This window comes from Bos mutus, chromosome 3 (assembly GCF_027580195.1).
Source record: "Bos mutus isolate GX-2022 chromosome 3, NWIPB_WYAK_1.1, whole genome shotgun sequence".
Lineage (NCBI taxonomy): Eukaryota > Metazoa > Chordata > Mammalia > Artiodactyla > Bovidae > Bos > Bos mutus.
Window position 1 is genome coordinate 102019427 of NC_091619.1, and position 24669 is coordinate 102044095.

The 24669-nt window shown below is 41.6% G+C and overlaps 1 protein-coding gene across 3 annotated transcripts in view; it reads right to left on the reverse strand.

The window, feature by feature from the left end:
- Positions 1 to 18882, reverse strand: part of HIVEP3 (HIVEP zinc finger 3) — a 565857-nt gene extending 546975 nt beyond the window's left edge. For all 3 annotated transcript variants that reach the window (XM_070368260.1, XM_070368261.1, XM_070368256.1), the window contains exon 1: positions 18730 to 18882. The gene's annotated coding sequence lies outside the window, so the exon portion shown is untranslated. The remainder of the gene's footprint in view (positions 1 to 18729) is intronic.
- Between the last annotated feature and the right edge of the window lie 5787 nt (positions 18883 to 24669).

The following is a 24669-nucleotide window of genomic DNA, read 5'->3' on the forward strand; positions in this document are numbered from 1 at the left end:
ATCAACACACACTTACTGTAGGGGATTTGGAAAATACAAAGAAATATGAAAATAATTAGTAATCTCATTCCCAAGAAATAGCCAATGTTGATGACATTTTAGTATATTTTCTACCAATTTGAATACATGTACTTAAATATTTTTACTTTCATGGGGTCATTCTGTACAAATAATTATTTTGCTCTTGTGTGATTTTTATTTACATTGTTTACTGCTTACAGAAATATTATGCTCATCACTATTAAAAAACTCAAACAGATACCTTATAAAGTGAAATTTCCCAAAATCTCATCATCATAGTTAATAGTTTGGTATAGATTTTCCCAGACTTTTCCAATGAAATAGATGTTTATTGAAACAGTAGTACACTGCACAAATGTTCACCAACTTACTCTTTTCATTTCACAATCAATTTCCCCCAGTCATCTGATTTCTTCAGTTGATAGAGATCAACCTCAGTTTTTCTACCACAGTATGTTTTATTACATGGGATGTATCTTATTTAACTAGTGCCCACTGATAGAAATTAAAAACATTTCCAGGTTTAACTATTACAAAAAATGCTTTCAGTTCAGTTCAGTTCAGTTACTCAGTCATGTCCAACTTTAAAATGCTTTAGTGAATATTTTTATATGTATGTATATGTGTACATATGGATAAAATATATATATATATAATTCCATGCAGTTATGAAAATATTTCCTAAGATAAAATTCCTAGAAATGAATTGTTAGGCCAAATAGGAATCACATTTTAAATGTTAAAGGATGTTGTCAAACTCCTTGAAAAATACTACGGAAACAGAGAGTTCCAATAACAGAGGAGGAGAGTAGCTTTTAGCCAAATGTCAGCAATACTCGCTATTATTGATCTTTTAATATTTAATATGATTGGCAACACATATTATTATTTTACAAATGCTTTTCTCAGGCTGACACTTGATTTTGGTATTACTATAATTTTAATTTTGCTGTACAAAGAAAACTTTAATTGTATGCAGCCCAATTTACACTTCTAAGATTGTAAAAATGTTCATCTATTTTTAATTGTGTAACTTTTGTTTTATATTTAAATACTGAATCTACCTACAATTTCCTTCAGTTTAAGAAATGAAGCAAAGATGCAGGTTGCTTTCAGTAAAATTTTTAATGCAATACAAGATACATACAGAGAAGTGTGCAACACATAAATGTACAGGTGGATGAATTTTCACAAGTAAACTCCCCCGTGTACCACACCATCCAGATCAAGAGACGGAACACAATCCACACCTCAGAAGTGCCCTCATTTATCCTTCCAGTCATTATCACCTCTGGGTAACCACTATCCTGGTTTATACACCCCAGATATTAGTTCTGCCTGTTTTGGTGTCTGGCTTCTGTTTCTCAGCATTATACTTGTGAGATTCATCGAGTTTCTGCATGTAGCTTGATTACTTATTCTTATTTCTACATATATTGCTAGAGTATGAATATACTACTATTTATTTATCCTTTCTACAGTTCGATTTGCTTCTAGTTTGAAGCTATTGTGAATAATGTGAATGCTACGAACATTCTTACACATGTTTTTGGTAATCATATGTATATATAAATATACATTTTTGTTGGGTACATAGCTAGGAATGAAATTTAGGGTAGGGTATAGAGTGTTCAGCCTTAGTATATACTACCAAACAGTTTTCCAATGTAGTTGTATCAGTTTACACTCCTACCAATAATGATCTTGTTGTTTGGTCACTAAGTTGTGTCCGACTCTTTGTGATCCCATAGACTGCAGCGTGGTAGGCTTCCTGTCCTTTGCTATCTCCTGGAGCTTGCTCAAATTCATGTCCATTGAGTCAGTGATGCTATCTATCTCATTCTCTGCCATACTCTTTGCTGTCTGCCTTCAATCTTTCCCAGCATCAGAGTCTTTTCCGTGAGTTGGCTCATTGCATCAGGTGGCCAAAATATTTGAGCTTCAGCATTACTCCTTCCACTGAATATTCAGGGTTGATTTCCTTTAGGATTGACTGCTTTGATCTCCTAGCTGTCCAAGGCTTTCTCTAGAGTCTTCTCCAACACCACAGTTCAAAAGCATCAATTCTTCGGTACTCAGTCTTCTTTATGGTCCAACTCTCACATCTGTACATGACTGCTGGAAAAACCATAGCTTTGATTATACAGACCTTGGTCAGCAAAGTGATGTCTTTGCTTTTTAATATACTGTCTAGGTGTGTCATAGTTTTCCTTCCAAGGAGCAAGCATCTTTTAATTTCATGGCTGCAGTCACCATCTGCAGTGATTTTGGAACCCAAGAAAATAAAGCCTGTCACTGCTTCCACTTTTCCCCCTTCTATTTGCCATGAAGTGATGGGACAGGCTGCCATGACCTTAGGTTTTGGAATGTTGAGTTTTAAACCAGCTTTTCACTCTCCTCTTTCACCCTCATCAAGAGGCTCTTTAGTTCCTCTTCACTTTCTGCCATTAGAGTGGAGAAAGGAACAGCAAACCACTCCAGTATTCTTGCCACGAGAACCCCATGAATAGTATGAAAAGGCACCAACAATATATGAGATTCCAATTGTTCCACATTCTTTTCAACACTTGGAATTGCCTGACTTTTTAATTTTAGCCACTTTGGTGGATACCAAGATATACTTATTGTAGCTTTAATTTACATTTCCTTGAGAATTAGTGATGTTGGGTACTTTTTATTGACCATTTGAACATCTGCTGTGTAAAGTTTTTTGTCCATTTTTCTATTTAGTCTGGATTACTTGCCTTTCTCTTATTGATTTGTAGTTATTTGCAGTATCATCTCCTCTGTTGGAGAAGGCAATGGCAACCCACTCCAGTACTCTTGCCTGGAAAATCCCATGGACGGAGGAGCCTGGTGGACTGCAGTCCATGGGGTCACTGAGAGTCAGACACGACTGAGCAACTTCACTTTCACTTTTCACTTTCATGCATTGGAGAAGGAAATGGCAACACACTCCAGTATTCTTGCCTGGAGAATCCCAGGGACGGGGGAGCCTGGTGGGCTGCTATTTATGGGGTCGCACAGAGTCGGACACGACTGTAGCAACTTAGTAGCAGCAGCAGCAGCAGCACCAGCTACTTCTGTGGCTTGTTCTGTCATTCTCTTAATGATGTCTTTTGATGGTGAGTTCTTAATTTCAATCTAATCTAGTTTATCAATATTTTCCTTTATAGTTAGTGCTGTGGTGTCTTACTCAGGAGCTGTTTGCCCATTCTAAGGTTGCAGACATTCTTTTACATTTTCTTCTAAGAGCTTTATTATCTTCCTACCATATTTAGATCTACAATGCATCTGGAATTGAATTCTATGAATGGTTTGAAGAAGGGGATCAAGATTCATTTTTCCTACATGGCTATTAATTTTGAACCAGCACCAATTTATCGAAAACATATCCTCTCTCTACTACATTTCGGCATCACCTTTCACCTTTCTTGTAAATCAGTGAGCACGCGAGAATTTCTCCCTAAACCCTCTACCTTGTTCCACCGTGCCATTTGTCTATTCTGGTATATACATCACAGTCTTAATTACTATAGCTTTATAATTATCTACATATCTGACAGTTCTCTCAATTTTGTTCTTTTCCTTCATGTTTGTTTTGGCCCCTTTCCTTTCCACACAAATTTTATAACCCATTTGCCAATGCCCATTTTAAAAGCCTAATGCAATTTTGAATGGTGCATGTAATTTATAGAATGATTTGAAGGAAACTGACATCTTTACAACATTGAGTCATCCATTCTATGAACATGGTATATCTCTACATTTCTTTAAGTCTCATTTAATTTCTCTCAATACATCTTCTTGTATTCAGTGTAGAGATCTTATACATCATTATTACGTCTATTCCTATAAATGTGATGTGTGTGGGGGGATAAGCAGTATCATTTTTTAATTTTCATTTTCTATTTTTGTTACTAAAACATAGAGTACAATTGATTTTTATGTATTGACCTCATATTCAGCAGCCTTGCTAAATTTATTTATAAATTCTAAGAGTTTATCTTTGGTTTTTCTAAATACACAGTCATGTTACTCCTAATAATCACAGTTTTATTTCTTACTCTCCAATGCCTCTTATTTCTTTCTCCACCCATGCTGCAATAGCTAGGACTTCTAATGCAAAATTAAATAAAAGTGGTGATAGCAGATACCCCAGGGAGAAAACTTTCAACATTTCACTCTGGGATACTCCAACTTCAGAAACCAGGAAGAGAGGATCTATAACAAAGAAGACAGAGGAGCATCCAGTGGGGTAAAATTCTCATGTGTATTCTGAGCCTGTTTCTGAATTCTCCACTCTGTTCTCCTGATCTTTTTGTCTGTTTCTGTGTTCGTTTTCATTCTTTTAATTCCAAATAACAGACAACCCAACTCAAATTTATATCAGCAATGAAAGAAAAACCAAGTGTGACTCCAATAACGTCTGTTATGCTCTCCCCCATGGGGGCCTCATCCTCGGCTTCATGTAATAATGCCAGAGTTGGAGTCCCGTGAGCAGGAAAAGAGTGAATTCTGCTGGGCACAGAGTCCACAGATGTCCACCACAATTACAATTCCTCTGCCAACACCAAAGGGGTTTACTTACTTTACCTATGGACACACTATTAGTAACTAGTAAAGCTTTTAAGTTCACATCACTATGGTTCTTTTAAAAAAAATTTTCCAGCTATTCACTCATATTTATTCTGAAAGAATCTATACTTCTAATCTGTCTCCTTCCATTCTTGTCATAGGGGTCTGCTTCCCCAAAGCACCTTAAGTTTTTCTTGCCTACAAGCAAGCTTCATCCTCATCCCTCTCTTAGAATACCTTCTCCTTTTCTCTCTTCCTAATGATAAGCTGACCCTCCGTCAATACACAGATCAAATCTCCCCCCCCCTCCATGATATCTTTCTTAATTACCACATCTGGAATTGTTATCTCTGTCTTCCCATGTACTTAATAGCATAAAAAACAGTTTTTTAATGATCCAGATTTGTCAAGTATCTTTTCCTATTTGTCAGTCTCCCAACTAGACTATAAATTCATCCAGGAGGAAATCCTTATTTTCATATTTCTATATAAGCTTCTCGGCAATCTGCCCAACCCTAAACACATAGTTTCTATACTGAATATTTTTAAACCATGGGCTGGTTAAGCTATCACCCCTATATTTTCTCCTCTTCCTTTCAAAAGAATGAAGAGCAGTAGAAGAAAGTAATAATTAATGCATGTGGTTTATGATGTGGATTCTGCTCTGCAGGTGAACCTCATGATTTGGGAATGGTTGTAGGTACTTACTACAATAGAACCCTGGATGCTGAAGTTTTGGTTTTAGATACCGTGCAAGGTGCTGGAAAACAGTGAGGGATAATATAGACACAGTGCCTGTCCTCATAAAGCTCAAAAATTTCTTTTCCAGTGCTGTCATTAATTATTACATTATTTTCATAATAGTTTTAATTAAAATAAATTCTTACTTTTAACCTAATCAATGCCAAAGAATGCTCAAACTACCGCACAATTGCACTCATCTCACATGCTAGTAAAGTAATGCTCAAAATTCTCCAAGCCAGGCTTCAGCAATACGTGAACCGTGAACTTCCTGATGTTCAAGCTGGTTTTAGAAAAGGCAGAGAAACCAGAGATCAAATTGCCAACATCCACTGGATCATCGAAAAAGCAAGAGAGTTCCAGAAAAACATCTGTTTCTGCTTTATTGACTACCCCAAAGCCTTTGACTGTGTGGATCACAATAAACTGTGGAAAATTCTTCAAGAGATGGGAATACCAGACCACCTGACCTGCCTCTTGAGAAACCTATATGCAGGTCAGGAAGCAACAGTTAGAACTGGACATGGAACAACAGACTGGTTCCAAATAGGAAAAGGAGTTCGTCAAGGCTGTATATTGTCACCCTGCTTATTTAACTTATATGCAGAGTACATCATGAGAAATGCTGGGCTGGAAGAAGCTCAAGCTGGAATCAAGATTGCCGGGAGAAATATCAATAACCTCAGATATGCAGATGACACCACCCTTATGGCAGAAAGTGAAGAGGAACTAAAAAGCCTCTTGATGAAAGTGAAAGAAGAGAGTGAAAAAGTTGGCTTAAAGCTCAGCATTCAGAAAACTAAGATCATGGCATCTGGTCCCATCACTTTATGGGAAATAGATGGGGAAACAGGGGAAACAGTGTCAGACTTTATTTTGGGGGGCTCCAAAATCACTGCAGATGGCGACTGCAGCCAAGAAATTAAAAGACACTTACTCCTTGGAAGGAAAGTTACGACCAACCTAGATAGCATATTCAAAAGCAGAGACATTATTTTGCCAACAAAGGTCCGTCTAGTCAAGGCTATGGTTTTTCCTGTGGTCATGTATGGATGTGAGAGTTGGACTGTGAAGAAAGCTGAGCGCCGAAGAATTGATGCTTTTGAACTGTGGTGTTGGAGAAGACTCTTGAGAGTCCCTTGGACTGCAAGGAGATCCAACCAGTCCATTGTGAAGGAGATCAGCCCTGGGATTTCTTTGGAAGGAATGATGCTAAAGCTGAAACTCCAGTACTTTGGCCACCTCATGTGAAGAGTTGACTCATTGGAAAAGACTCTGATGCTGGGAGGGATTGGGGCAGGAGGAGAAGGGGACGACAGAGGATGAGATGGTTGGATGGCATTACCTACTCGATGGACGTGAGGTTGAGTGAACTCTGGGAGTTGATGACGGACAGGGAGGCCTGGCGTGCTGCAATTCATGGGGTCGCAAAGTCAGACACGACTGAGCAACTGAACTGAACTGAATCAATTTTCTTAATCCTTTCTTAAATTTAACACTCTTTGCATCTTATTTAAGAAGTCCTTCCCATGCAGAGATTATGACAGCATTCTCTTGTTTATCAAAATGTTTATAGTTTTTCCTTTCATGTTTAATTTTTTAAATCTCCTTGAAATTTATTTTTACATACTATACACAGTGATAGTCAGATTGTGTTTTTCCATATGCATATCCATGGGTCGAATACCATTTATCAGAAAACTCAATGCTTACCTGTAATGTGTACTTTGCAATACATAAAAAGTCCATAAATGCACAGTTTTGTTTCTGGGCACCCTATTTTGTGCTAATTGATAAGCTATCTTTGAATCAATTCCACTCTTTCGATATTACTACAGCTTTATATCCATAGAGCAATGATATCCATATCATTAGAGACTTATATCCATAGAGACTTGATATCCATAGAGCAAGTCTTCTGACCTAGTTCTTCAAAATGTTTTAGTTATGATTGCAGATATTTCTATTGCTCCTTAGAGTTCTGTCATCCTTTTCTTTATATATTGTGCTATTCTATGAGCATATATTTAATATTTCAAACTGATATTTTTCCTGGTAAAAATAACTTTTTATCCCTAGTGATGTTTTGAACCATAATATCTGATTCACCTGATGTTGTGCTTATCATTTGACAGTATACATTTACCTTCTTTCCCTTTCATTCTTTGTGTAGTTTTAAGCTGTAGATAAGTCTTTCTCAACTAGCTGGGATATCATATACTCTGTTTCTATTCTTTCCCTGGTTCTTCTAGAAAATGCAACATACATTATTCACTTATCAGTCTACGAATAATTATTAATCTTTACTCTCCTTAAAGGAAATACCAAGGCCTTAGAATGCTTTCTTAACTTATATGCTGTTGTTGTCTTATATTCAATTTTCCATATTTTAATGCATAAGCTATTAAAATCCTATTTTATATTTCATCTTTCTTTTGTTTACCTACGTAGTTTACCTCTTACTATCTCTCATCTTTTGCCACTGGAATCACTTTCATTCTGCCTAAAGGAAAAAGAATCAGTGAAGTTAATGGGAGGCAAACTCATAAAGTGCTAGCAAACTACATTTTCTTTACATAGAAATGTCTTCATACTGTCATCTTCTTGAAAGACAGTTTCTCTGTGCATAGAATCCTAGGTTATCAGCTACTTCATTACAGAAAACGTTCCACTGCTTTCTCTCTTCCATCGTTGGGAAGTGTGCAAATCACTCTTTTCAAGGCAAATTGTCTTTTTCTCTGGATATTTTTAGAATTTTCTCTTTGCCTTTAGTGCTCTTCTTGTGAACTTTTGGCTTGACATATTTTATTAATTCTGGAAAAACATCAGTCATTATCTCCTCAAATAGTTGCTTCTGATCCATTCGCCATTTCCTTTTAGAACCTCAATTAAAAGTACATTAGAACTCCTCCTCTAGATGTCTTTTAACATCTCTTCCATATTTTCTGTCTTGTTGTTTCCCTATGCAGCATTTTGGGTAATTTCTTATAATATAGCATCCAATTCACTATCTCTTTTTGCTTTGATCTAATATGTTGTCTAACAGTAATCCATTCGGTTTTTAGATTTCAGTTTTGTATTTCTATTTCTAGAAGTTCAATTTGGTCTTTTTCTAACCTGTTAAGTAACTTTTAACTGTTAGTCATTCTCTGAAGACATTTATAAGTTTGCTTTAATTATTATGGACATAATAAGCATAGTTATTTATTTGTCCCTGATAATTCAATACATAAAAAATTTAGGAGTCTTTTTGTTCACTCATCATGTTTTGTTTCTGACTGTTACTGCTCACTGGACCTGGAAAACCAGAAAGATTACTTCCTTTAGAGAAGATTCATCTTCTGCCAGGGTAGGGGAGGGTAGGGGAAGGGAGCACTGGAAGTATCTTAAAGCTAATTCATGGTTTGAAGTTCTCTGAATCAAGGTGATACAAAACCATCCTCAAAATCTGTACAAAGGCCAGCCAGTGACTACAACCTACCTTTTCTTTTCTCTCTCACTCTTCTCAGTACCTGAGCACTTTCCCTGTTGCCACTTAGGATGGGGAGGCATGGTTTTACTTCTGGTTCACCTCTACCCTGAATAGTTCCAGCTTTGTTTGGAGACAGTCTCCTATGAGACTATCCACCTTGAGCAACCCCTGAACTTTGAGCGCTAAATTCCTTGTCTTCAAGGCTGCCAAAACCAAAGCCCGTATTTATTAGGATCAACAAATCTTCTCAGGATAAAACCTACTTAAGTGCTCTAGTGATTTGTACATCTCTCTCTATGATTTCACTGGATCATAGATTTTGGCCTGACAGTTCTTTTTTCTCTTCTCAGCTCTTTAGAGTTTTTGTCTTAATTTTAAATTTTAAAAAATATCTCCAACATTTTAATATTTTTCAAAGGGAACTGTGGTCCAAATAACCTTACCTATCATTATCAGAAACAAATGTCTACCATTTCCTATTTTCATGATCACTGAATTCGTTTTCCTTAACAGCTACAGTATTTGCATGAGGTTCCTCTTGGCAGGCGGAGAAGGCAATGGCACCCCACTCCAGTACTCTTGCCTGGAAAATCCCATGGACAGAGGAGCCTGGTGGGCTGCAGTCCATAGGGTCGCTAAGAGTCAGACACGACTGAGCGACTTCACTTTCACTTTTCACTTTCATGCATTGAAGGAAATGACAACCCACTCCAGTATTCTTGCCTGGAGAATCCCAGGGACGGGAGCCTGGTGGGCTGCCGTCTATGGGGTCGCACAGAGTCGGACACGACTGAAGCGACTTAGCAGCAGCAGCAGCCTCTTGGCAGGAGAGGGGAGGACAACCAGGATACCCTTTCAAATTACCTGTTTTCACAACCCAAAGGCTCTCTTCCTCCTTGCTACCATAGAGACAGAATACTTCCTACAGATATGGCTACTTTCCTATGTGATTCTTTAACAGTCATTCTTCTTTTTCCTCTTTGAATCAAACTATGTCAGGAGACTGCTTCTACCAGCTATACATCCAATTTCCACAAAAATTACTGCAAGCAAGGGATATAGCTTTTACACATCATGGTACACTTTTCACCTTATAGAATGTGATGTTTATGGTACTTATTAAGATCTGATCTTTGTTGTTGCTCTCTCTCTCTCTGTCTCTGTACCGCCTTCATTCACTTCTTCCCACCTGGCTTCCCTCAATCTCATCTATTTGGGACAGTCTTTTACACACATTTTGAAGTCTATAGATTAAATTTCTCTCCTAGTTGAGCTGGAAATGGAGTTTGCAAGATTTTTATTATTACTTTTTCACCTTTCTTGTTGTTTTTGAACGTTTTCAAGGGAGAGAGGGGAAAATTGCTAACTACTGAAATAATGTTTATCCTCAAAGGTCAGAATCATCTTGATTCCTGTATCTCATATGCAGTACAAAAAATACATCATTAAGTCCTGTCAACTCAGTCTTTGAGATATATTCATAACTTGTCCAATTTGACCTCCTCCATCTCTACCCTAGTCCGAGTCACCATTGTATTTTATCTGGTTTATTGCATAGCCTCCTAACTAGCCGTCCTACAGATACCTTAGGTGCTTTGCGGTTGATTCTCTGTAAGGTATTTACATTTCTCAATTTTTTAATTGAAGTAGAGTTGATTCACAATGTTGCGTTAGTTTTAGGTATCCATCAAAGTGATTCGGTTATACTGAGAATACATATATGCCCTATTTCAGATTCTTTTTTCATTTAGGTTATTACAAAATATTGAATTGAGTTGCCTGTGTATGCAGCCCTTGCTTACCTGTTTTCTATGCAGCAGCTTGCATCTGCTAATCCTAAGCTCCTAATTCATCCTTCCCCTCACTCTGTTTCCCTTTGGTAATCCTAAGTTTATTTCCTATGTTTATGAGTCTGTTTATGCTTTATAAATAAATTCATGCGTATTATTTTTAAACTCCATATATTGTATAAGACATATCATATGGTATTCATCTTTCTCTGTCTGACTTCATTCATTTAGTATGATAATCTCTAGGTCCATCCATGTTCCTGATGGCATTATTTCATTCTTTTTTATGACTAATATTCCATTGTATATCTATATACCAAATCTTCTTTATCCATTCATCTGCAAGACATTTAGATTGCTTCCATGTCTTGGCCACTATAAATAGCAACATTTACATTTTTTTAAGACATAAGCCAAACCATGCCACCTATCCTCAAAATCTTCCAATGGCTTCCTATCTCACTAGAATAAAATTCAAAGTATTTAACACAGTTGTGAGGCCCTAATCCCCTCTCTCCCTTCTCTCCTCTCCCATTATTGTTGCATTCCAGCCACAATATCCTCCTTGCTGCTCTCCAAACAGGTCAAGCATATACCCACCTCAGGACCTTTGCACTTGCTAAATTGTTACAACCTTAGTTCCCTCATGGTTCACTCCTCACTTCTTTCACATCTCTGCTCAAATATAACTTTGTCAGGAGGTCTTCCTTGAACAACTGCTCTCACACATCACTACCCCACACATCCACTCCACATCTCCTTACCCAGTTTATTTCTCTTCTTGGCACTTATCACCACCTTATTTTTCTTATACTTGCTTTTTTGTTTGGAGTTGTTTTCTACAACCAAAATATGAACTCTATGAGAACAGGGCCTCTGTCTGTTTTGCTCACTGATGTATCACAAGCATGTAAACGGTACCTGGAGTCATAGTAAGCACCCAATAAATGCCACTGAATGAATGCTATGGCTACAAAGGAACCCAACTGCAAGAAGTACAGTGAAAGCAGAAATTGCACAGCTCCTCCATCTTTGCTGTCACACCGTCTCTCACTACTTGCCGTCCACCTTCTCTGCTCATCAGGCACCTCCAACATCCTTGTAGCTGAGTCTACAAGTCTTTCCCACCTGAGGTTCCTTGGCTCAGTGTCTAAATCCCAAATATCTGACTGGTCTGCCTTAGTCCAAGAACCCACCCAGAATCCAATTAACCACTGTTGAGGGACAGATGGGGGGTGGGGGGTAAATATGTCTATTCACATGCCAAGTAGAGTCACCTTCTCCAAACTCTTTAAAAATGGGGAAAATGCTGGCAATCTTTAACTCAGATGCAGAACAAGCCTCCACGAACACATCCCTGACAATGGCAGAGAGAATGTACATGAATTCTATTGATACACGGGTGCCTCTAACAAGTGTCTTCAGAGTCCTGTGAGTAATATAAGTGAGTGAAGAGGGCAAGGTGGTAAAGATGGCCAACTCAGGAGTCTCTGCTACATCCAAAGAAGTGCAGCTACTAGAACTAACTCCTGCCAAGGAGGAATGTGGGTCTGGAGTTGCCAGATCTTCTGATGGTTCAAGAGAAGCCAAGAAATTTGGAAATTGTAGTGTGAAATCTCCCACTTTAAAAATGATGACAACTAATCCAATTTTTGAAAAACAAAACACCGTGCAGACCAAATCAAACACATTTGCTGATCAAATTTGGCTCAGGGCTACTTGTGAGCAATTCTGTTTTACACAGTCAGCTCAAAAATAGGACACAGGTAATTTATCACACTCAAGAGCAATGTTTCCCAAGGGGTTCAGTGTGAAGATTTCATTAGCTGGAGTAACCAGAACTTTCAGTCCCCTTTTACAGCACCTGCCCTATCTTCTCTGCCAGTCCTGATGCAAATGCCCACCAACTTTTACCCAGGAGAGACATGGCTTAGTGGAAAGAATTACAGCCTTGGAATCAAATAAATCGGGTTAAAACCCAGTGCTACCTCCTAGCTTTCCCTAACTTCTCTAAAATTCAGTTTCCTCATCTTCAACCTGAGAATACTAATTCCTGCCTAGAAGCATTCTAAGGAATGAATATAAGCAAAGTGCTTGGTACATAATAGAGGCACAGAATAGGTAACTTTTATTAATAGAGTAGCAGGCAGTCTTCCCATAGAAAGGCATGATAGCTGAAAATCTACAATTGTGATACAGGATGTTCACAAGCTCATACCACCTAAATCTTCTGTGGGATAAGTAGAGGGGAAAGATGCATTTAATAAATAAAATGTGGATAAGAAATACAGTCATGCAAGGGCCCAGGTCTTCACACTAATGGAAATACTGGTGAACCTAGTCCAGAATGAATACATTTGTAGAAACCAGCAGTAATTAAAATTCATAGACATCAATTATCTGATTATTCAAGAACTCTCTCAACTTTTGAAGCCAGGTTTTGTATGCATATTACAACACAACACTGAGTCAAGTAGATGCATGCCAATTCTCCAATGGCCTAAAAAATTTAATCCTGTAGCTCAAGGAGACATAACCAGGAGGAAAAAAACCCTGCTGGCCAGGTGTAAAGGGCAGTGCTGACTCCATCTGCTGTGGGCTGCCAGGGGGCTGGAGCAGGACTGTCCGACATCCACCATCAAATGCAGGGGAGCGACTGCTATGGCAGAGAACCCAAAGCCATCAGGAGGAATGCCTCTCTCGCCCACCTTGCCCTGCACTTTCTAGGAAGGAGCCAGGTGCAAGCTGGAGGGCCACACAACGCACACTTAAAGGGTCATGAAACAGGAAAGGGGTCATCCTAAAATGAAACATGTAAATGAAGCTCAATGCAGGAACTGAAAGCACCCTGGACTGCAGAAATCAGAAACACCTTTCTCCTGGCAGGGAACTCTAAATAGGTTTCGCCCTCCATGAGGTTTAAAAAGAGTTTTGTCTCTGATTGGCTGTGCTTCCCCACCAAGGAAACCTGACCTCCCCCATCCCAGATCTGCCTGGGCCTATTCCTATTCCTCAGGCCCTCACGGCTGTTATAATCACGCACGTCCATTATCAGCTTTCCTCCAGGGGGTACCAAGCACTGGAAAATCACTTATCTCCTTCACTGTCAAGTCTCCCCAGATAGGCAGGCCATCAGTAATTATTTAAGCTATTTTCTAGATTTAAAAGGTGGGGGTGCAGAGTAGTCTAACATGAGTGGAGTATAGATCAAGATAGACAGGAACTGGCAATCGTTGAAGCTGGGCATTGGGCAAATAGAAGCTCATTATACTCTTTTTTTCCATTTTGGGGTATGTTTCAAATTTTCCATAATATAAAAGTTTTGAAACAAAGATTTCAGGAAAACACAGCTACAACCTGAAAACAATATCAGGTGCTCAACCCTCTCCATTCTGTGTCTGGACACAGAAGAATCTGGAAAGTGCTCAGATCGACAGCCTCCAGGGTTCCTGCACTCCCAGAACAGAGATAGTATCTTCGAGGCATTACACTCAGTGTCCTCAACAAACCACCTTTGAAAAATTCCCTAGAACTTTTCAGAATTATTCTGGCAAGACCCAGCTTCCCTTCTTGACCTATAAACCCTTGTGCCTCCACAAATTACCCTGACAACCTCAACCCACTCCAAGGGCCTCTACTTCCTGTTCCAAACTACCGTGTTGAGCAATCCAGTTATTGAAATAGCTCCTGGGTGGCAGACGAGCGTCTGTTAAGCTAGTTCTCCCTCCTGAGAGTCAGAAGGGTGCTGTTATCACTTTCAAGGAGCCAAGGAACACTTTATATTTTCTTCTTCCTCTTCCTTCTAACTTCAATTTGCTCCTAATAAGAAGTTGTTTTCATCATCTAAAGTGCAGTTTTTCAACCCAACCCTATGAACATCTCAGCATTTCCTGTTTAGGGGGCCAACCTGTGCATTGTGGGGTGTTCAGCAGCTTCCCTGGTCTCTGCCCACTGGATGCCCATAGCATATATGCTGTCCCCAGCTGCCACAACCAAAAATGTCTCGAGACATTGCCAAGAGTTCCTTAGGGGGCAAAATCACTCCTTGTTGAAAACCACTGGTCTAAAAGAGTGAAAAACCAAGATCAATAGGGTCCTGGCAAAAAAAAAAAAAAATTGAGATATACAGTTTATTTCCACATACACTATTAGATAACATATTTCAATGTATATATTTCTAAATAAAAATACTGAAGAAATATCACATCCCAAGTCAGAAACACATAAAGGAACAAGAGAAAAATGAACTCATAACACTTGTAACTATTTCTTCTGTCTTGTGGCTTCCTGTGTAAATCTTATTTGTTTCCTCCAGATTATTCTGTTTTCAAGCCAATGCAGACATCATTTCATCTGTGTTGGGAGGGGAGACTCCTAATGAAGTGAGGTGTGCTGGCCTTCCAGCACATAGTCAACAGGTGTCACTGGAGAACAGAAGCCCCAAGAGAAGATTTCCCCAAGAAATCAGAAGAAAGCACCCAGAACCCATCCTCCCGGTAGAGCTTCAAATATCAATAGATTGCCATCATGGCCAAGAAGCAAAACAAAAGGCTAAGCAAGCAGCATGCGAGGTGACAACACTCAAGGGGAAATACTATTCTATTACTTCATTACACAGAGGGAGTTTCCTGTGGTACACTCCCCTTCAGAAGAAAGAAAATCTGCTCTCTGCTCTCTGTTCTGCACAGGCCTTACACTAGTCAGTCCATTATTCAGCTTCGGAGGATTTACGTACAAAGGCGTCTCTCCCAGCTCTACTCCCAATGGCCCCCTGACCCCATGGAGATGTTAACATGTTCCTCCTCTCTGATGCTATGGACAGCCAGGTGCTGGGCACAGGGGATGCTGTCTTTTGGGCTCCATTCCTCCTGAAATCCCACTTCACTGCCTGTCTCAGCCTGGATCCCCTCAGTCCTAGATTCTGGCCAAGGCCTCCTAACTGATCTCCCTGATTGAGAGTTTCCCTTCTAACCCAGGTTTCACATGGACGATGATCTTTCAAGGGCACAAGCCAGAAGAGACCAGAATCCTTCTGCCGTTTCTCGCTCCCTATCACTGGATACAATCCCTTCTTCTTTGGAGCACATTTTCAAAGCACACCAAATAAATGGCCCAGGAGGTGTCCAAGCAGGAGCAGAATGAGCATTGAGTGAAACAGGTGTGCACCCATGGGGGATTCATCCACTGGATAGGTGGTGAAGTGAGGAAGCGAAGAGGGTGTTAGATGCAAGGACCGTAAAGTTTCCTTTTAATCCTGACTTGCCATGACGCTGGGAACTCCTAGATCTGCCATTCAGGTCCTGTCATCTGACCCCAAGCATCCTGCAATGTGATACTAAATGATCACCCGTGAATGTTCCTGAAGTAGTCCAGCACATGGTACCCCACTTCCATAAGATAACTTCTTTTCTGCTTGTCTTTTTTTTTTTTTTTTTTTTCAATTACAAAGGAATGGTTTTGCGGTAACAGAATTAAAACAGTCCTGAAATATTTTAAGATGAAGTGTCTCAACAACTGCACTCCCATGGTGACAACTTCCAAGCATACGACATGTGCCCTCCACTCCTTCTCCATAACACATACACACACACATACACACCCTACTCATTTGATACTTGATCTTATACTGTGCCTTAGGGAGGAAAAGATTTAATTCTTACATGCATTGACTCATCTCTCTAGCTCCCCAAGAGGTTAAGCCTGGTTAGTTCATCTGCTTCAATTGCAATTATCCCACCAATGAGGAAATGGGAGGCAGGGAACTCAGGTACCCACTTTAAAATCACAGATTAGTTGGCAACATAGTTAAAACCAGAATAAGAACTCCTTTCCCAGTGTTCATTATTACACTGTAAGTGCTCTTCTCCACACAGTGCAGAGCACGTTCAGGAAGCAAGTAGAAATATTACTTGGGAAAAAAATAACTTACAGAGGCAGGATAGCACAGGGTTAAGTACATGGACTCTGAACTCAGGCTGCTGTCATTAGGATGTAGCTGTCATTTACTTGGGGCTTCCCTGGTGACTCAGACAGTAAAGACTCCCCCTGCAATGCAGGAGAACAGGAGTTCGATTCCTGGGTCAGGAAGATCCTCTGGAGAAGGAAATGGCAACCCACTCTAGCATTCTTGCCTGGAGAATTCCATGGACAGAGGAGCCTGGCGGGCTACAGTCCATGGGGTTGCAAAATTTACTTAACTATGTGACCTGAGTCAATCAATTGGGCCTCAATTTCATTGTCTGAAACTGGGGTAATGATAGTACCTCCCTTACAGGTTGTTGTGAGAATTAGATAAGTTAATACCTATAAAGCACCCAAAACAATGCCTACTACCCATGCTAATAAAATCAGCATCATAGTTCTAATATAGCCCTCAAAATACAGTAAATATTATCCTTCTTAAAATTAAGTCTGGAAAGTCAAGATTAAATCTTGTTGAATTTGTTCCTTGTTCAAAAAGAAATCAGCATGGGGGAAAACTCACATGCTATTAGTCCACAAAAATTTAAGTGACACAGTGACTGAAATCATTTCTACAAAGAGAAATGACCTCATAATGACCTCATAGATCAAACGCATTGTAATACCTACCGTGCCAAAGAATAAAAAACCTTAACAGCCTCTAGCAGTAATTATCTAAGTAAAATGGGCTGCAAATCTGTTGGAGAATTGTTTTTGCCATGATAATATTTCGAGTAAATTGCTGTTTCTATACTAAAAGTACTGGTGTCACAGAACTGGCATACTAATAGAAAGATTATTAAAGAAACACTATTAAAATGAATTAGGTATTATTAAAGATTCAACACTACAACAGTGCCTGATTACAAGAGATTTCAAGCTATATTGCTTAATGGGCAGATAAAAGTGCTAATTAAGCCCACTCTTAGAGGATGTCCCTAGGCAGGTCTACAAACCACAGGCAGCAAGAGGTCTAAGGACTAAATGAGAAACTAGTAACACCAGCCCAGTTGGATACAGTCCTACCAGGAAGATGGGGAGAGATCAGGAAGAACCAAGGTTTTCTGCACAGAAGAGGTAACCTGGTAAAGCACACAACCATCCAACTTTTTTGAATCTCAGGATTTTTGTTTTTTTAACTGCTTTGTCAGCAACACTTCTAATTGCTCCTTTGCTTAAGTGAAGAGATCCAAATAATCCACCATAGATTGGCGACCCTTAATAAACAGTATAAGCAGGGAGAGGCAGAGAAAGCCTTGCCGTGATCACCAAAGCCTTCTCAGGCAACCAGAAGACACTGAATAGCTCTCATGGCAGCACCTCGGCCAAAAGCATCTCTCACCGCAAACAGCCTAAAGCTCTCAGTGGTTCTTAAAAGAGTTGCTAGACTAAAGGCATTAACCATGCGTTTCAGGATCTATTTTGCTTTCCCACCTTGTTAATTAACTAATCAGGGGTGGCAAAGCGCCTCACAAATATAAAGTGTCAGGGAAATGCTAAGTAAATTCACCTACATGTTCTATCAACGCTCAATTAGGAAAGGCGGAAGAGCTAGAGGCTCAGCTGTCCCCAGAATGCTGCAAGCCAAGGGCCAGCTAACGTGAAGGCGGAGAGACCCGTGTGCCCTGCAGCAGCCTCCAGCCCAGAGCAGGGCTCTCGGCAGGACTTCTGGAAAGGAAACCTGGACCAGGGCCACCCGGGGCAAAGCCAAAGCTGCTGGAGAGGCGCATCCTCGCCGTTCAGCCTCCATCTCCCCGCATCGCTCAGATGTCAACAAACCCGGACCACAAAGTGAAACTTTCCGGGCCCCCACCGTCGTGCTGGGTGTCTGCCCTCTGCCTGCGAGCGCGGCGCAGGGACAGGTGTGGGGCCGAGGCTCAGGAAGGGACCCCCGCTCCCAGCCCCAGCGATTGTGTAATCGACCTGAGAAGGGAGTTCTCGGGACCAGCCCCACGCCGGGATGCGGAGGCGCGGCCCGGGGACCCTTCTGCAGGCGCGGCGCCGGGAGGTGTGAGGGGGATGGGGAGAACGGTCGTCCCGCCCCCCGGGACCGCCCCCGGGAGGCAAAGGGAGCCGCGGAGCTGACACAGCCCGGAGGGGGCGCCCGCGCGGCGGACCGCTGCCGAGCTTGGGGACGCGATGGCTCGGCAGTGCGGCCGGCCTTACCTGCGCGCCGGCCCGGCACGGCGGAAGGCGGTTCGGGATGCCGAGGCGGCGGACGGCGGTCGGCAGCGCCGGCAGCCACCCAGCCACGGCATATAAGTAACCTCGGCGGCAGCGGCGGGCGCGGGACTGACAGCCCCAGGCCCCGCCTCCAGGCCCCGGGCCCCGCCCCCTCCGCGGCCGCGCAGCTGGCCCCGCCTTCTCCGCCCACCGCCGGGGTCAAGCTCGGTCCACCGGCCCGGGGGGCGGGGGCCTTCGCTTCCGATTGGTCCGGGAGGTAACCGCCCCGCCCACTCCCCCGCTCCATCCTTGGCTGCGAAGCGACGCGTGCGCAGTGGCTACGATGGGCAGCGCATAGCGCTGAGTGCTGGCGTAGTTGGTCCCCCATCTCTTGTGCTGGGCATCTTACTTTATCCGGCACGACTGGGAGCCGTGGGTAACCTGAAGAATCAGAAGTCAGACTCAGACTCCACGATGAATTGTCTTTATTCACCTGTGAAGGAATCTACGGGAAAAAAAAACAGAATGGGCCAGGCTCTAACCAAAGGAGACCCCCAAACTAGAAACTGCTGCAAAAAAAACGTACCACTGGCTCGGATGCATCTGCGCCAGGTCTGGGGGTGCTTTATTCACTCTCTGGATTCTATCCCTGGTCAACAAGTATGATGTGTGTGCGGAGGGTCCAGCAGTTGTGAAGCGAGGTTAGAGCATTAAGGTTGTGCCAACAGAAAGTGAGGGATGCTGAAGAAAGTAACCCTTCTCCAGCGCCAGCTTCCTTCTCCCCGGCCCCTCCCTATATCTGTCACTGCTCCCTCTGCGCCACCCTCAGCCTGTAAACAAGACCAGGTCTCTCCCAACAAGAATCAGTTTTGACCCAGCCATTCCACTTCTAAGTACTACTCAAGGGAATTGAAAACTTATATCTACCCAACAACTTGTACACAAATGTCATAATGACCCAAAAGCATATTCATAATGACCCAAAAGCATATTCATAATAACCCAAAAGTCAAACATTCGAACGTCCATTGTTTGATGACTAGATAAACAAATAATGATTTATCCATACAGTGGAATTTCTCTGGGCTATGAAAAAAAAAACTGATCCCTGCTATAATTTGGACGAAACTGAAAACTAAGTGAAAGAAGCCGGGCACAAAAAATCAGATAGTATATAAGTCCACTTGTATGAAGTATCCAGAATAGGCAAATCTATAGAGACAGGAAATAGGTTGGTGGTTGCCAAAGGCTGGGGGAAGGGAAAATGGAGAGTGATTGCAAATGGGCATGGAGTTTCTTCTGGAGTAATGAAAATGGTCTGCAGTTAAGAGTGATGATGGCACAATTTTATGGATATATTAAAAAACCACTGAATAATACATTTTGAAAGAGTGAATGCTATGGTATGTGAATTATCTCAATTTTTTAAAAAACTGAACAATTTTTTAAAAATCCACACCTAACTACCTTGAGGCTGTATGACTTCCAGTTACCATGCACTTTCCCAGCCATTCTCATCCAAGATTCTTGCAAGGGTGGTCTGCATGTTTTTACTCCTACTTCCTTATCTCCCATTTATGTTATTTCCATAGAATGTGGCTTCTGCCTGCACTAGAGCTCAAAGCTGCTCTCTTCCTAAATCCTGCAGCTTTCTATGAACATTCCCAGTTCTCCCCCTTCTCTCCATTCTATCTTTTGACCTTCCTTTCCTTGGCAAACCTATTTTAAATATTGGTGTTTTCCGTGGCTCATCACAAAATCCTTCCTAGGTTCTACCATCCACATCCACGAGTCCAGTTGCTGTGCTTCAAATTTGTACATCCATCTGATGTCCCACAGGTTTCTCAAACTTGATGTGTCCTAAGTAATTTAGGACAACCCCCAACCCCCAATCCCCCACGCTACTGTCTTTCTAATAGTGATATCTATCACTGCGTGCTGGGACCTGGAAATCATCCTGGATTCTTCCCTCATTCTTCTAGAGTCAAGCACCAGTCTTTATCCAGTTCAGTTCAGTTCAGTCACTCAGTCGTGTCCAACTCTCTGAGACCCCATGAATCGAAGCACGCCAGGCCTCCCTGTCCATCACCAACTCCCGGAGTTCACCCAAACTCATGTCCATCGAATCAGTGATGCCATCCAGACATCTCATCCTCTGTCGTCCCCTTCTCCTCCTGCCCCCAATCCCTCCCAGAAGCAGGGTCTTTTCCAATGAGTCAACTCTTAGCATGAGGTGGCCAAAGTACTGGAGTTTCAGCTTTAGCATCAGTCCTTCCAATGAATATTCAGGACTGATCTCCTTCAGAATGGACTGGTTGGATCTCCTTGCAATCCAAGGGACTCTCAAGAGTCCTCTCCAACACCACAGTTCAAAAGCATCAATTCTTCAGCGCTCAGCTTTCTTCGCAGTCCAACTCTCACATCCATACATGACCACTGGAAAAACCATAGCCTTGACTAGATGGACCTTTGTTGGCAAAGTAATGTCTCTGCTTTTGAATATGCTATCTAGTTCGGTCATAACTTTCCTTCCAAGGAGTAAGTGTCTTTTAATTTCATGGCTACAATCACCATCTGCAATGATTTTGGAGCCCCCCAAAATAAAGCCTGACACTGTTTCCACTGTTTCCCCATCTATTTCCCATAAAGTGATGGGACCAGGTGCCATGATCTTAGTTTTCTGAATGTTGAGTGCAACTTTTTCACTCTCCTATTTCACTTTCATCAAGAGGCTTTTTAGTTCCTCTTCACTTTCTGCCATAAGGGTGGTGTCATCTGCATATCTGAGGTTATTGATATTTCTCCCGGCAATCTTGATTCCAGCTTGTGCTTCTTCCAGCCCAGCGTTTCTCACGATGTACTCTGCATATAAGTTAAATAAGCAGGGTGACAATCAATATAAAGTCTTGACATACTCCTTTTCCTATTTGGAACCAGTCTGTTGTTCCATGTCTGGTTCTAACTGTTGCTTCCTGACCTGCATATAGGTCTACTTTATCCAGTAGATGTCCTTAAATCCCACTGTTCTTCTCTGTTGCTACTACCATAGCACTGGCCCACATTCCCTCATAATTTAATTTTCTTCGTCTTTTGTCTCCTTCAAATTCAGCTCCCAAACGGCTGTTAAGGTAGTTGCCCACTGCTTTAGCTGACATAATGAGCATTCCTCTTTCTTATGATAGTGGTTAGTCACTCAGTCGTGTCCAGCTGTTTGCAACTCCATGGACTCTACCCTGCCAGGCACCTCTGTCCATGGAATTCTCCAGGCAAGAATACTGGAGTGGGTTTCCATTCCCTTCTCCAGAGTATCTTCCAGACCCAGGGATTGAACCTGGGCCTCCTGCATTACAGGCAGATTCTTTACCATCTGAGCCACCAGGAAAACCCTCTTATGATGGTAATACTCTGATTTTGCTTCAAGAACTCACCCTTCCCCTCCCTTGGTGAGACTGCTAATCAAGACGCCAGCTTTACCTGGTTCTGGCTGGATGTGCCCTCAAGCAATACAGCATCCTTCTTCTAAAATTTGAATAAAATAATAGTGAAAAAAAATGAAAGTGTTTGCACCTGATTTTCCCTGACCAAGGAGACTGCCCGTCAATTCCTGATAATTCTGTCCTGGGAAGTCCTTTCAGAGCTCGGGTGCTGTAGCTTTTCCTTCAGTTTCCTGAATGAATCCCATAGCTCTCCAATGAATTCCATTTTTGGAAGTTAACCAGCCTTGGGTTCTATGCCAGAGAACCCCAGGCAGACAGTAATATGTTTAAGACACAAACCATGCCTTTCCCCACCTAAAACAGTCTAGAGGCATCCTATCCCCATGGGATAGACTCCAAGTTTCTTGACCCAGTCCCTGCCTGCCCCTCCCATGTCTTCTTTCTCTGCTCCCTGCCTGACCCTTCCGAATTACTTGGAGTTTCATGAAATTTTGCTGTAAGTCTTCAGGCCTCAACATTTTTGAGTGCCATCTGTAGAAGAGCCTTCCCCATTTTCCCCCAGCTAACTTCAACCATTCTTTAAGGAGTTCTCCTTCAGAAAGCCTTCCCTACTCTCAAGATTCTGCTTCCTTTATGTCCTCAAACACCCTGTTCTTTCAGCTGTTACTACACTTAATGCTGCAGTATTTTACTTACCCATTTAATTACCTTCCTCTACCACTAAACTTGGCATTCCTAAGGGCTATACCCTTCTCTGTCATATCCTGGCGTGGCAGGTGCTCAGACCTTTCCTTTCTCCTTCTTTGCCACTGTAATTCCTGAATAAATGAAATGGATCTCACTGAGGGACATTAACAAGCATTTTCCCCAGAGACATGAAAAGCAGAAATTCAGGCCTAAAGCACCTCGTACAGTTGGCCCCAAACTGTATTCCAACTCCAAAAAATGTTCCAGAAGGTGGCTAAAATCTCAATATGATTAAAGGGTATTTATTTGAATGACACAGCTCTCATCTCTAAAATCTACTCAGTTTCTCCTGAAAGCCTTCATGGTGGCTTAATGAGATGCAAAATTAAGTAACTTAGACAATTGTATTCATTATTGTGACTAAATAGCAAGATTTTTTTTTTTGTAATCATAGCTGAAGAATAAACAACATGAAACGCAAATCCATAGTTCCATCTTGATGTCTACTGTGAAACACGTGCCACCTTAAGAGGAATTATAGAACCAGCCATATGCTGATGTTGACTGAGAAGAGCTGGGTTCTAGTTTCAACTCAGCCATGACCATCTACTTGACCTTGGGTAAGTCATTGCTCCTGGATGCTTGCAGTCAGCCTCTCCAATATCTATTCCTCCATTGTCCCACCACCAGAACCACAAAATTTCTTTGGAAAACCACTTTTTCTCCATTCAAATCTATATGGTCTCACCTGACCTGACCCCAGGCTTCCCTAGTGGCTCAGACGGTAAAGAATCCACCTACAATGTGGGAGACCTGAGTTCAATCCCTGGGTTGGGAAGATCCCCTGGAGGAGAGCATGGCAACCCACTCCAGTATTCTTGCCTGGAAAATCCCCATGGACAGAGGAGCCTGGCAGGCTACAGTCCATGTGGTCGCAAAGAGTTGAACATGACTGAGGGGCTAAGCACACACAACCTGACCCCAAACTCCAGGGGCTTAAATCTATCATTATACATCATTTAGCTACAGAAGTTAGTTCAAAGTAAGACATGAAATTCAGTCAAAGAAATGAGATTTGAGAAGACAGTTTTAAGGACTTCTGAAAAAAAGAAGATTCCTCTCCTGCTATAGCTCCTATCAGATATATAAGGTCTAGAATTAATGCAATCACATGTGACAACAAGGATAAAGACTAGATTGCCAGAGAGTAGATGAGTATTAAGAAATGCATAATGGGAAAATGGAAAATAAACAGAACCTCAGCTACATTGTTGAGTAGAGAGCAACTAGATCAAGCCACACCCCGAAACTGTTAGCCCAAACTTTCCAGTTATATGAGTCAATAAATTCCCTACATTGTTGGAGTTTGGTTTTCTGTCTATAACATAAATTGTCCTAACAATAACAGTTAACAACCTCTGTGGCTCTCCATATTCTCATAAACAAAATAAAGGTCATATGAATAATCTCTAGGAATTTGCCAGCTCTCACATCCTGAGTCTCCAAAGGGTTAATATATTTATAAATATGTAAGTGCATTATAATTTACTAGTAAGCACTAAGGAAATGAGTTCCCTGGTGGCTCAGAGGATAAAGCGTCTGCCTGCAGTGCGGGAGACCGGGGTTCAATCCCTGGGTTGGGAAGATCCCCTGGAGAAGGAAATGGCAACCCACTCCAGTATTCTTGCCTGGAGAATCCCATGGACAGAGGAGCCTGGTGGGCTACAGTCCACCGGGTCACAAAGAGTCGGACACGACTGAGCGACTTCACTTTCCTTTCACTTTCTATCATAGTACTTCTAAGTTTATTAAGCTGTGT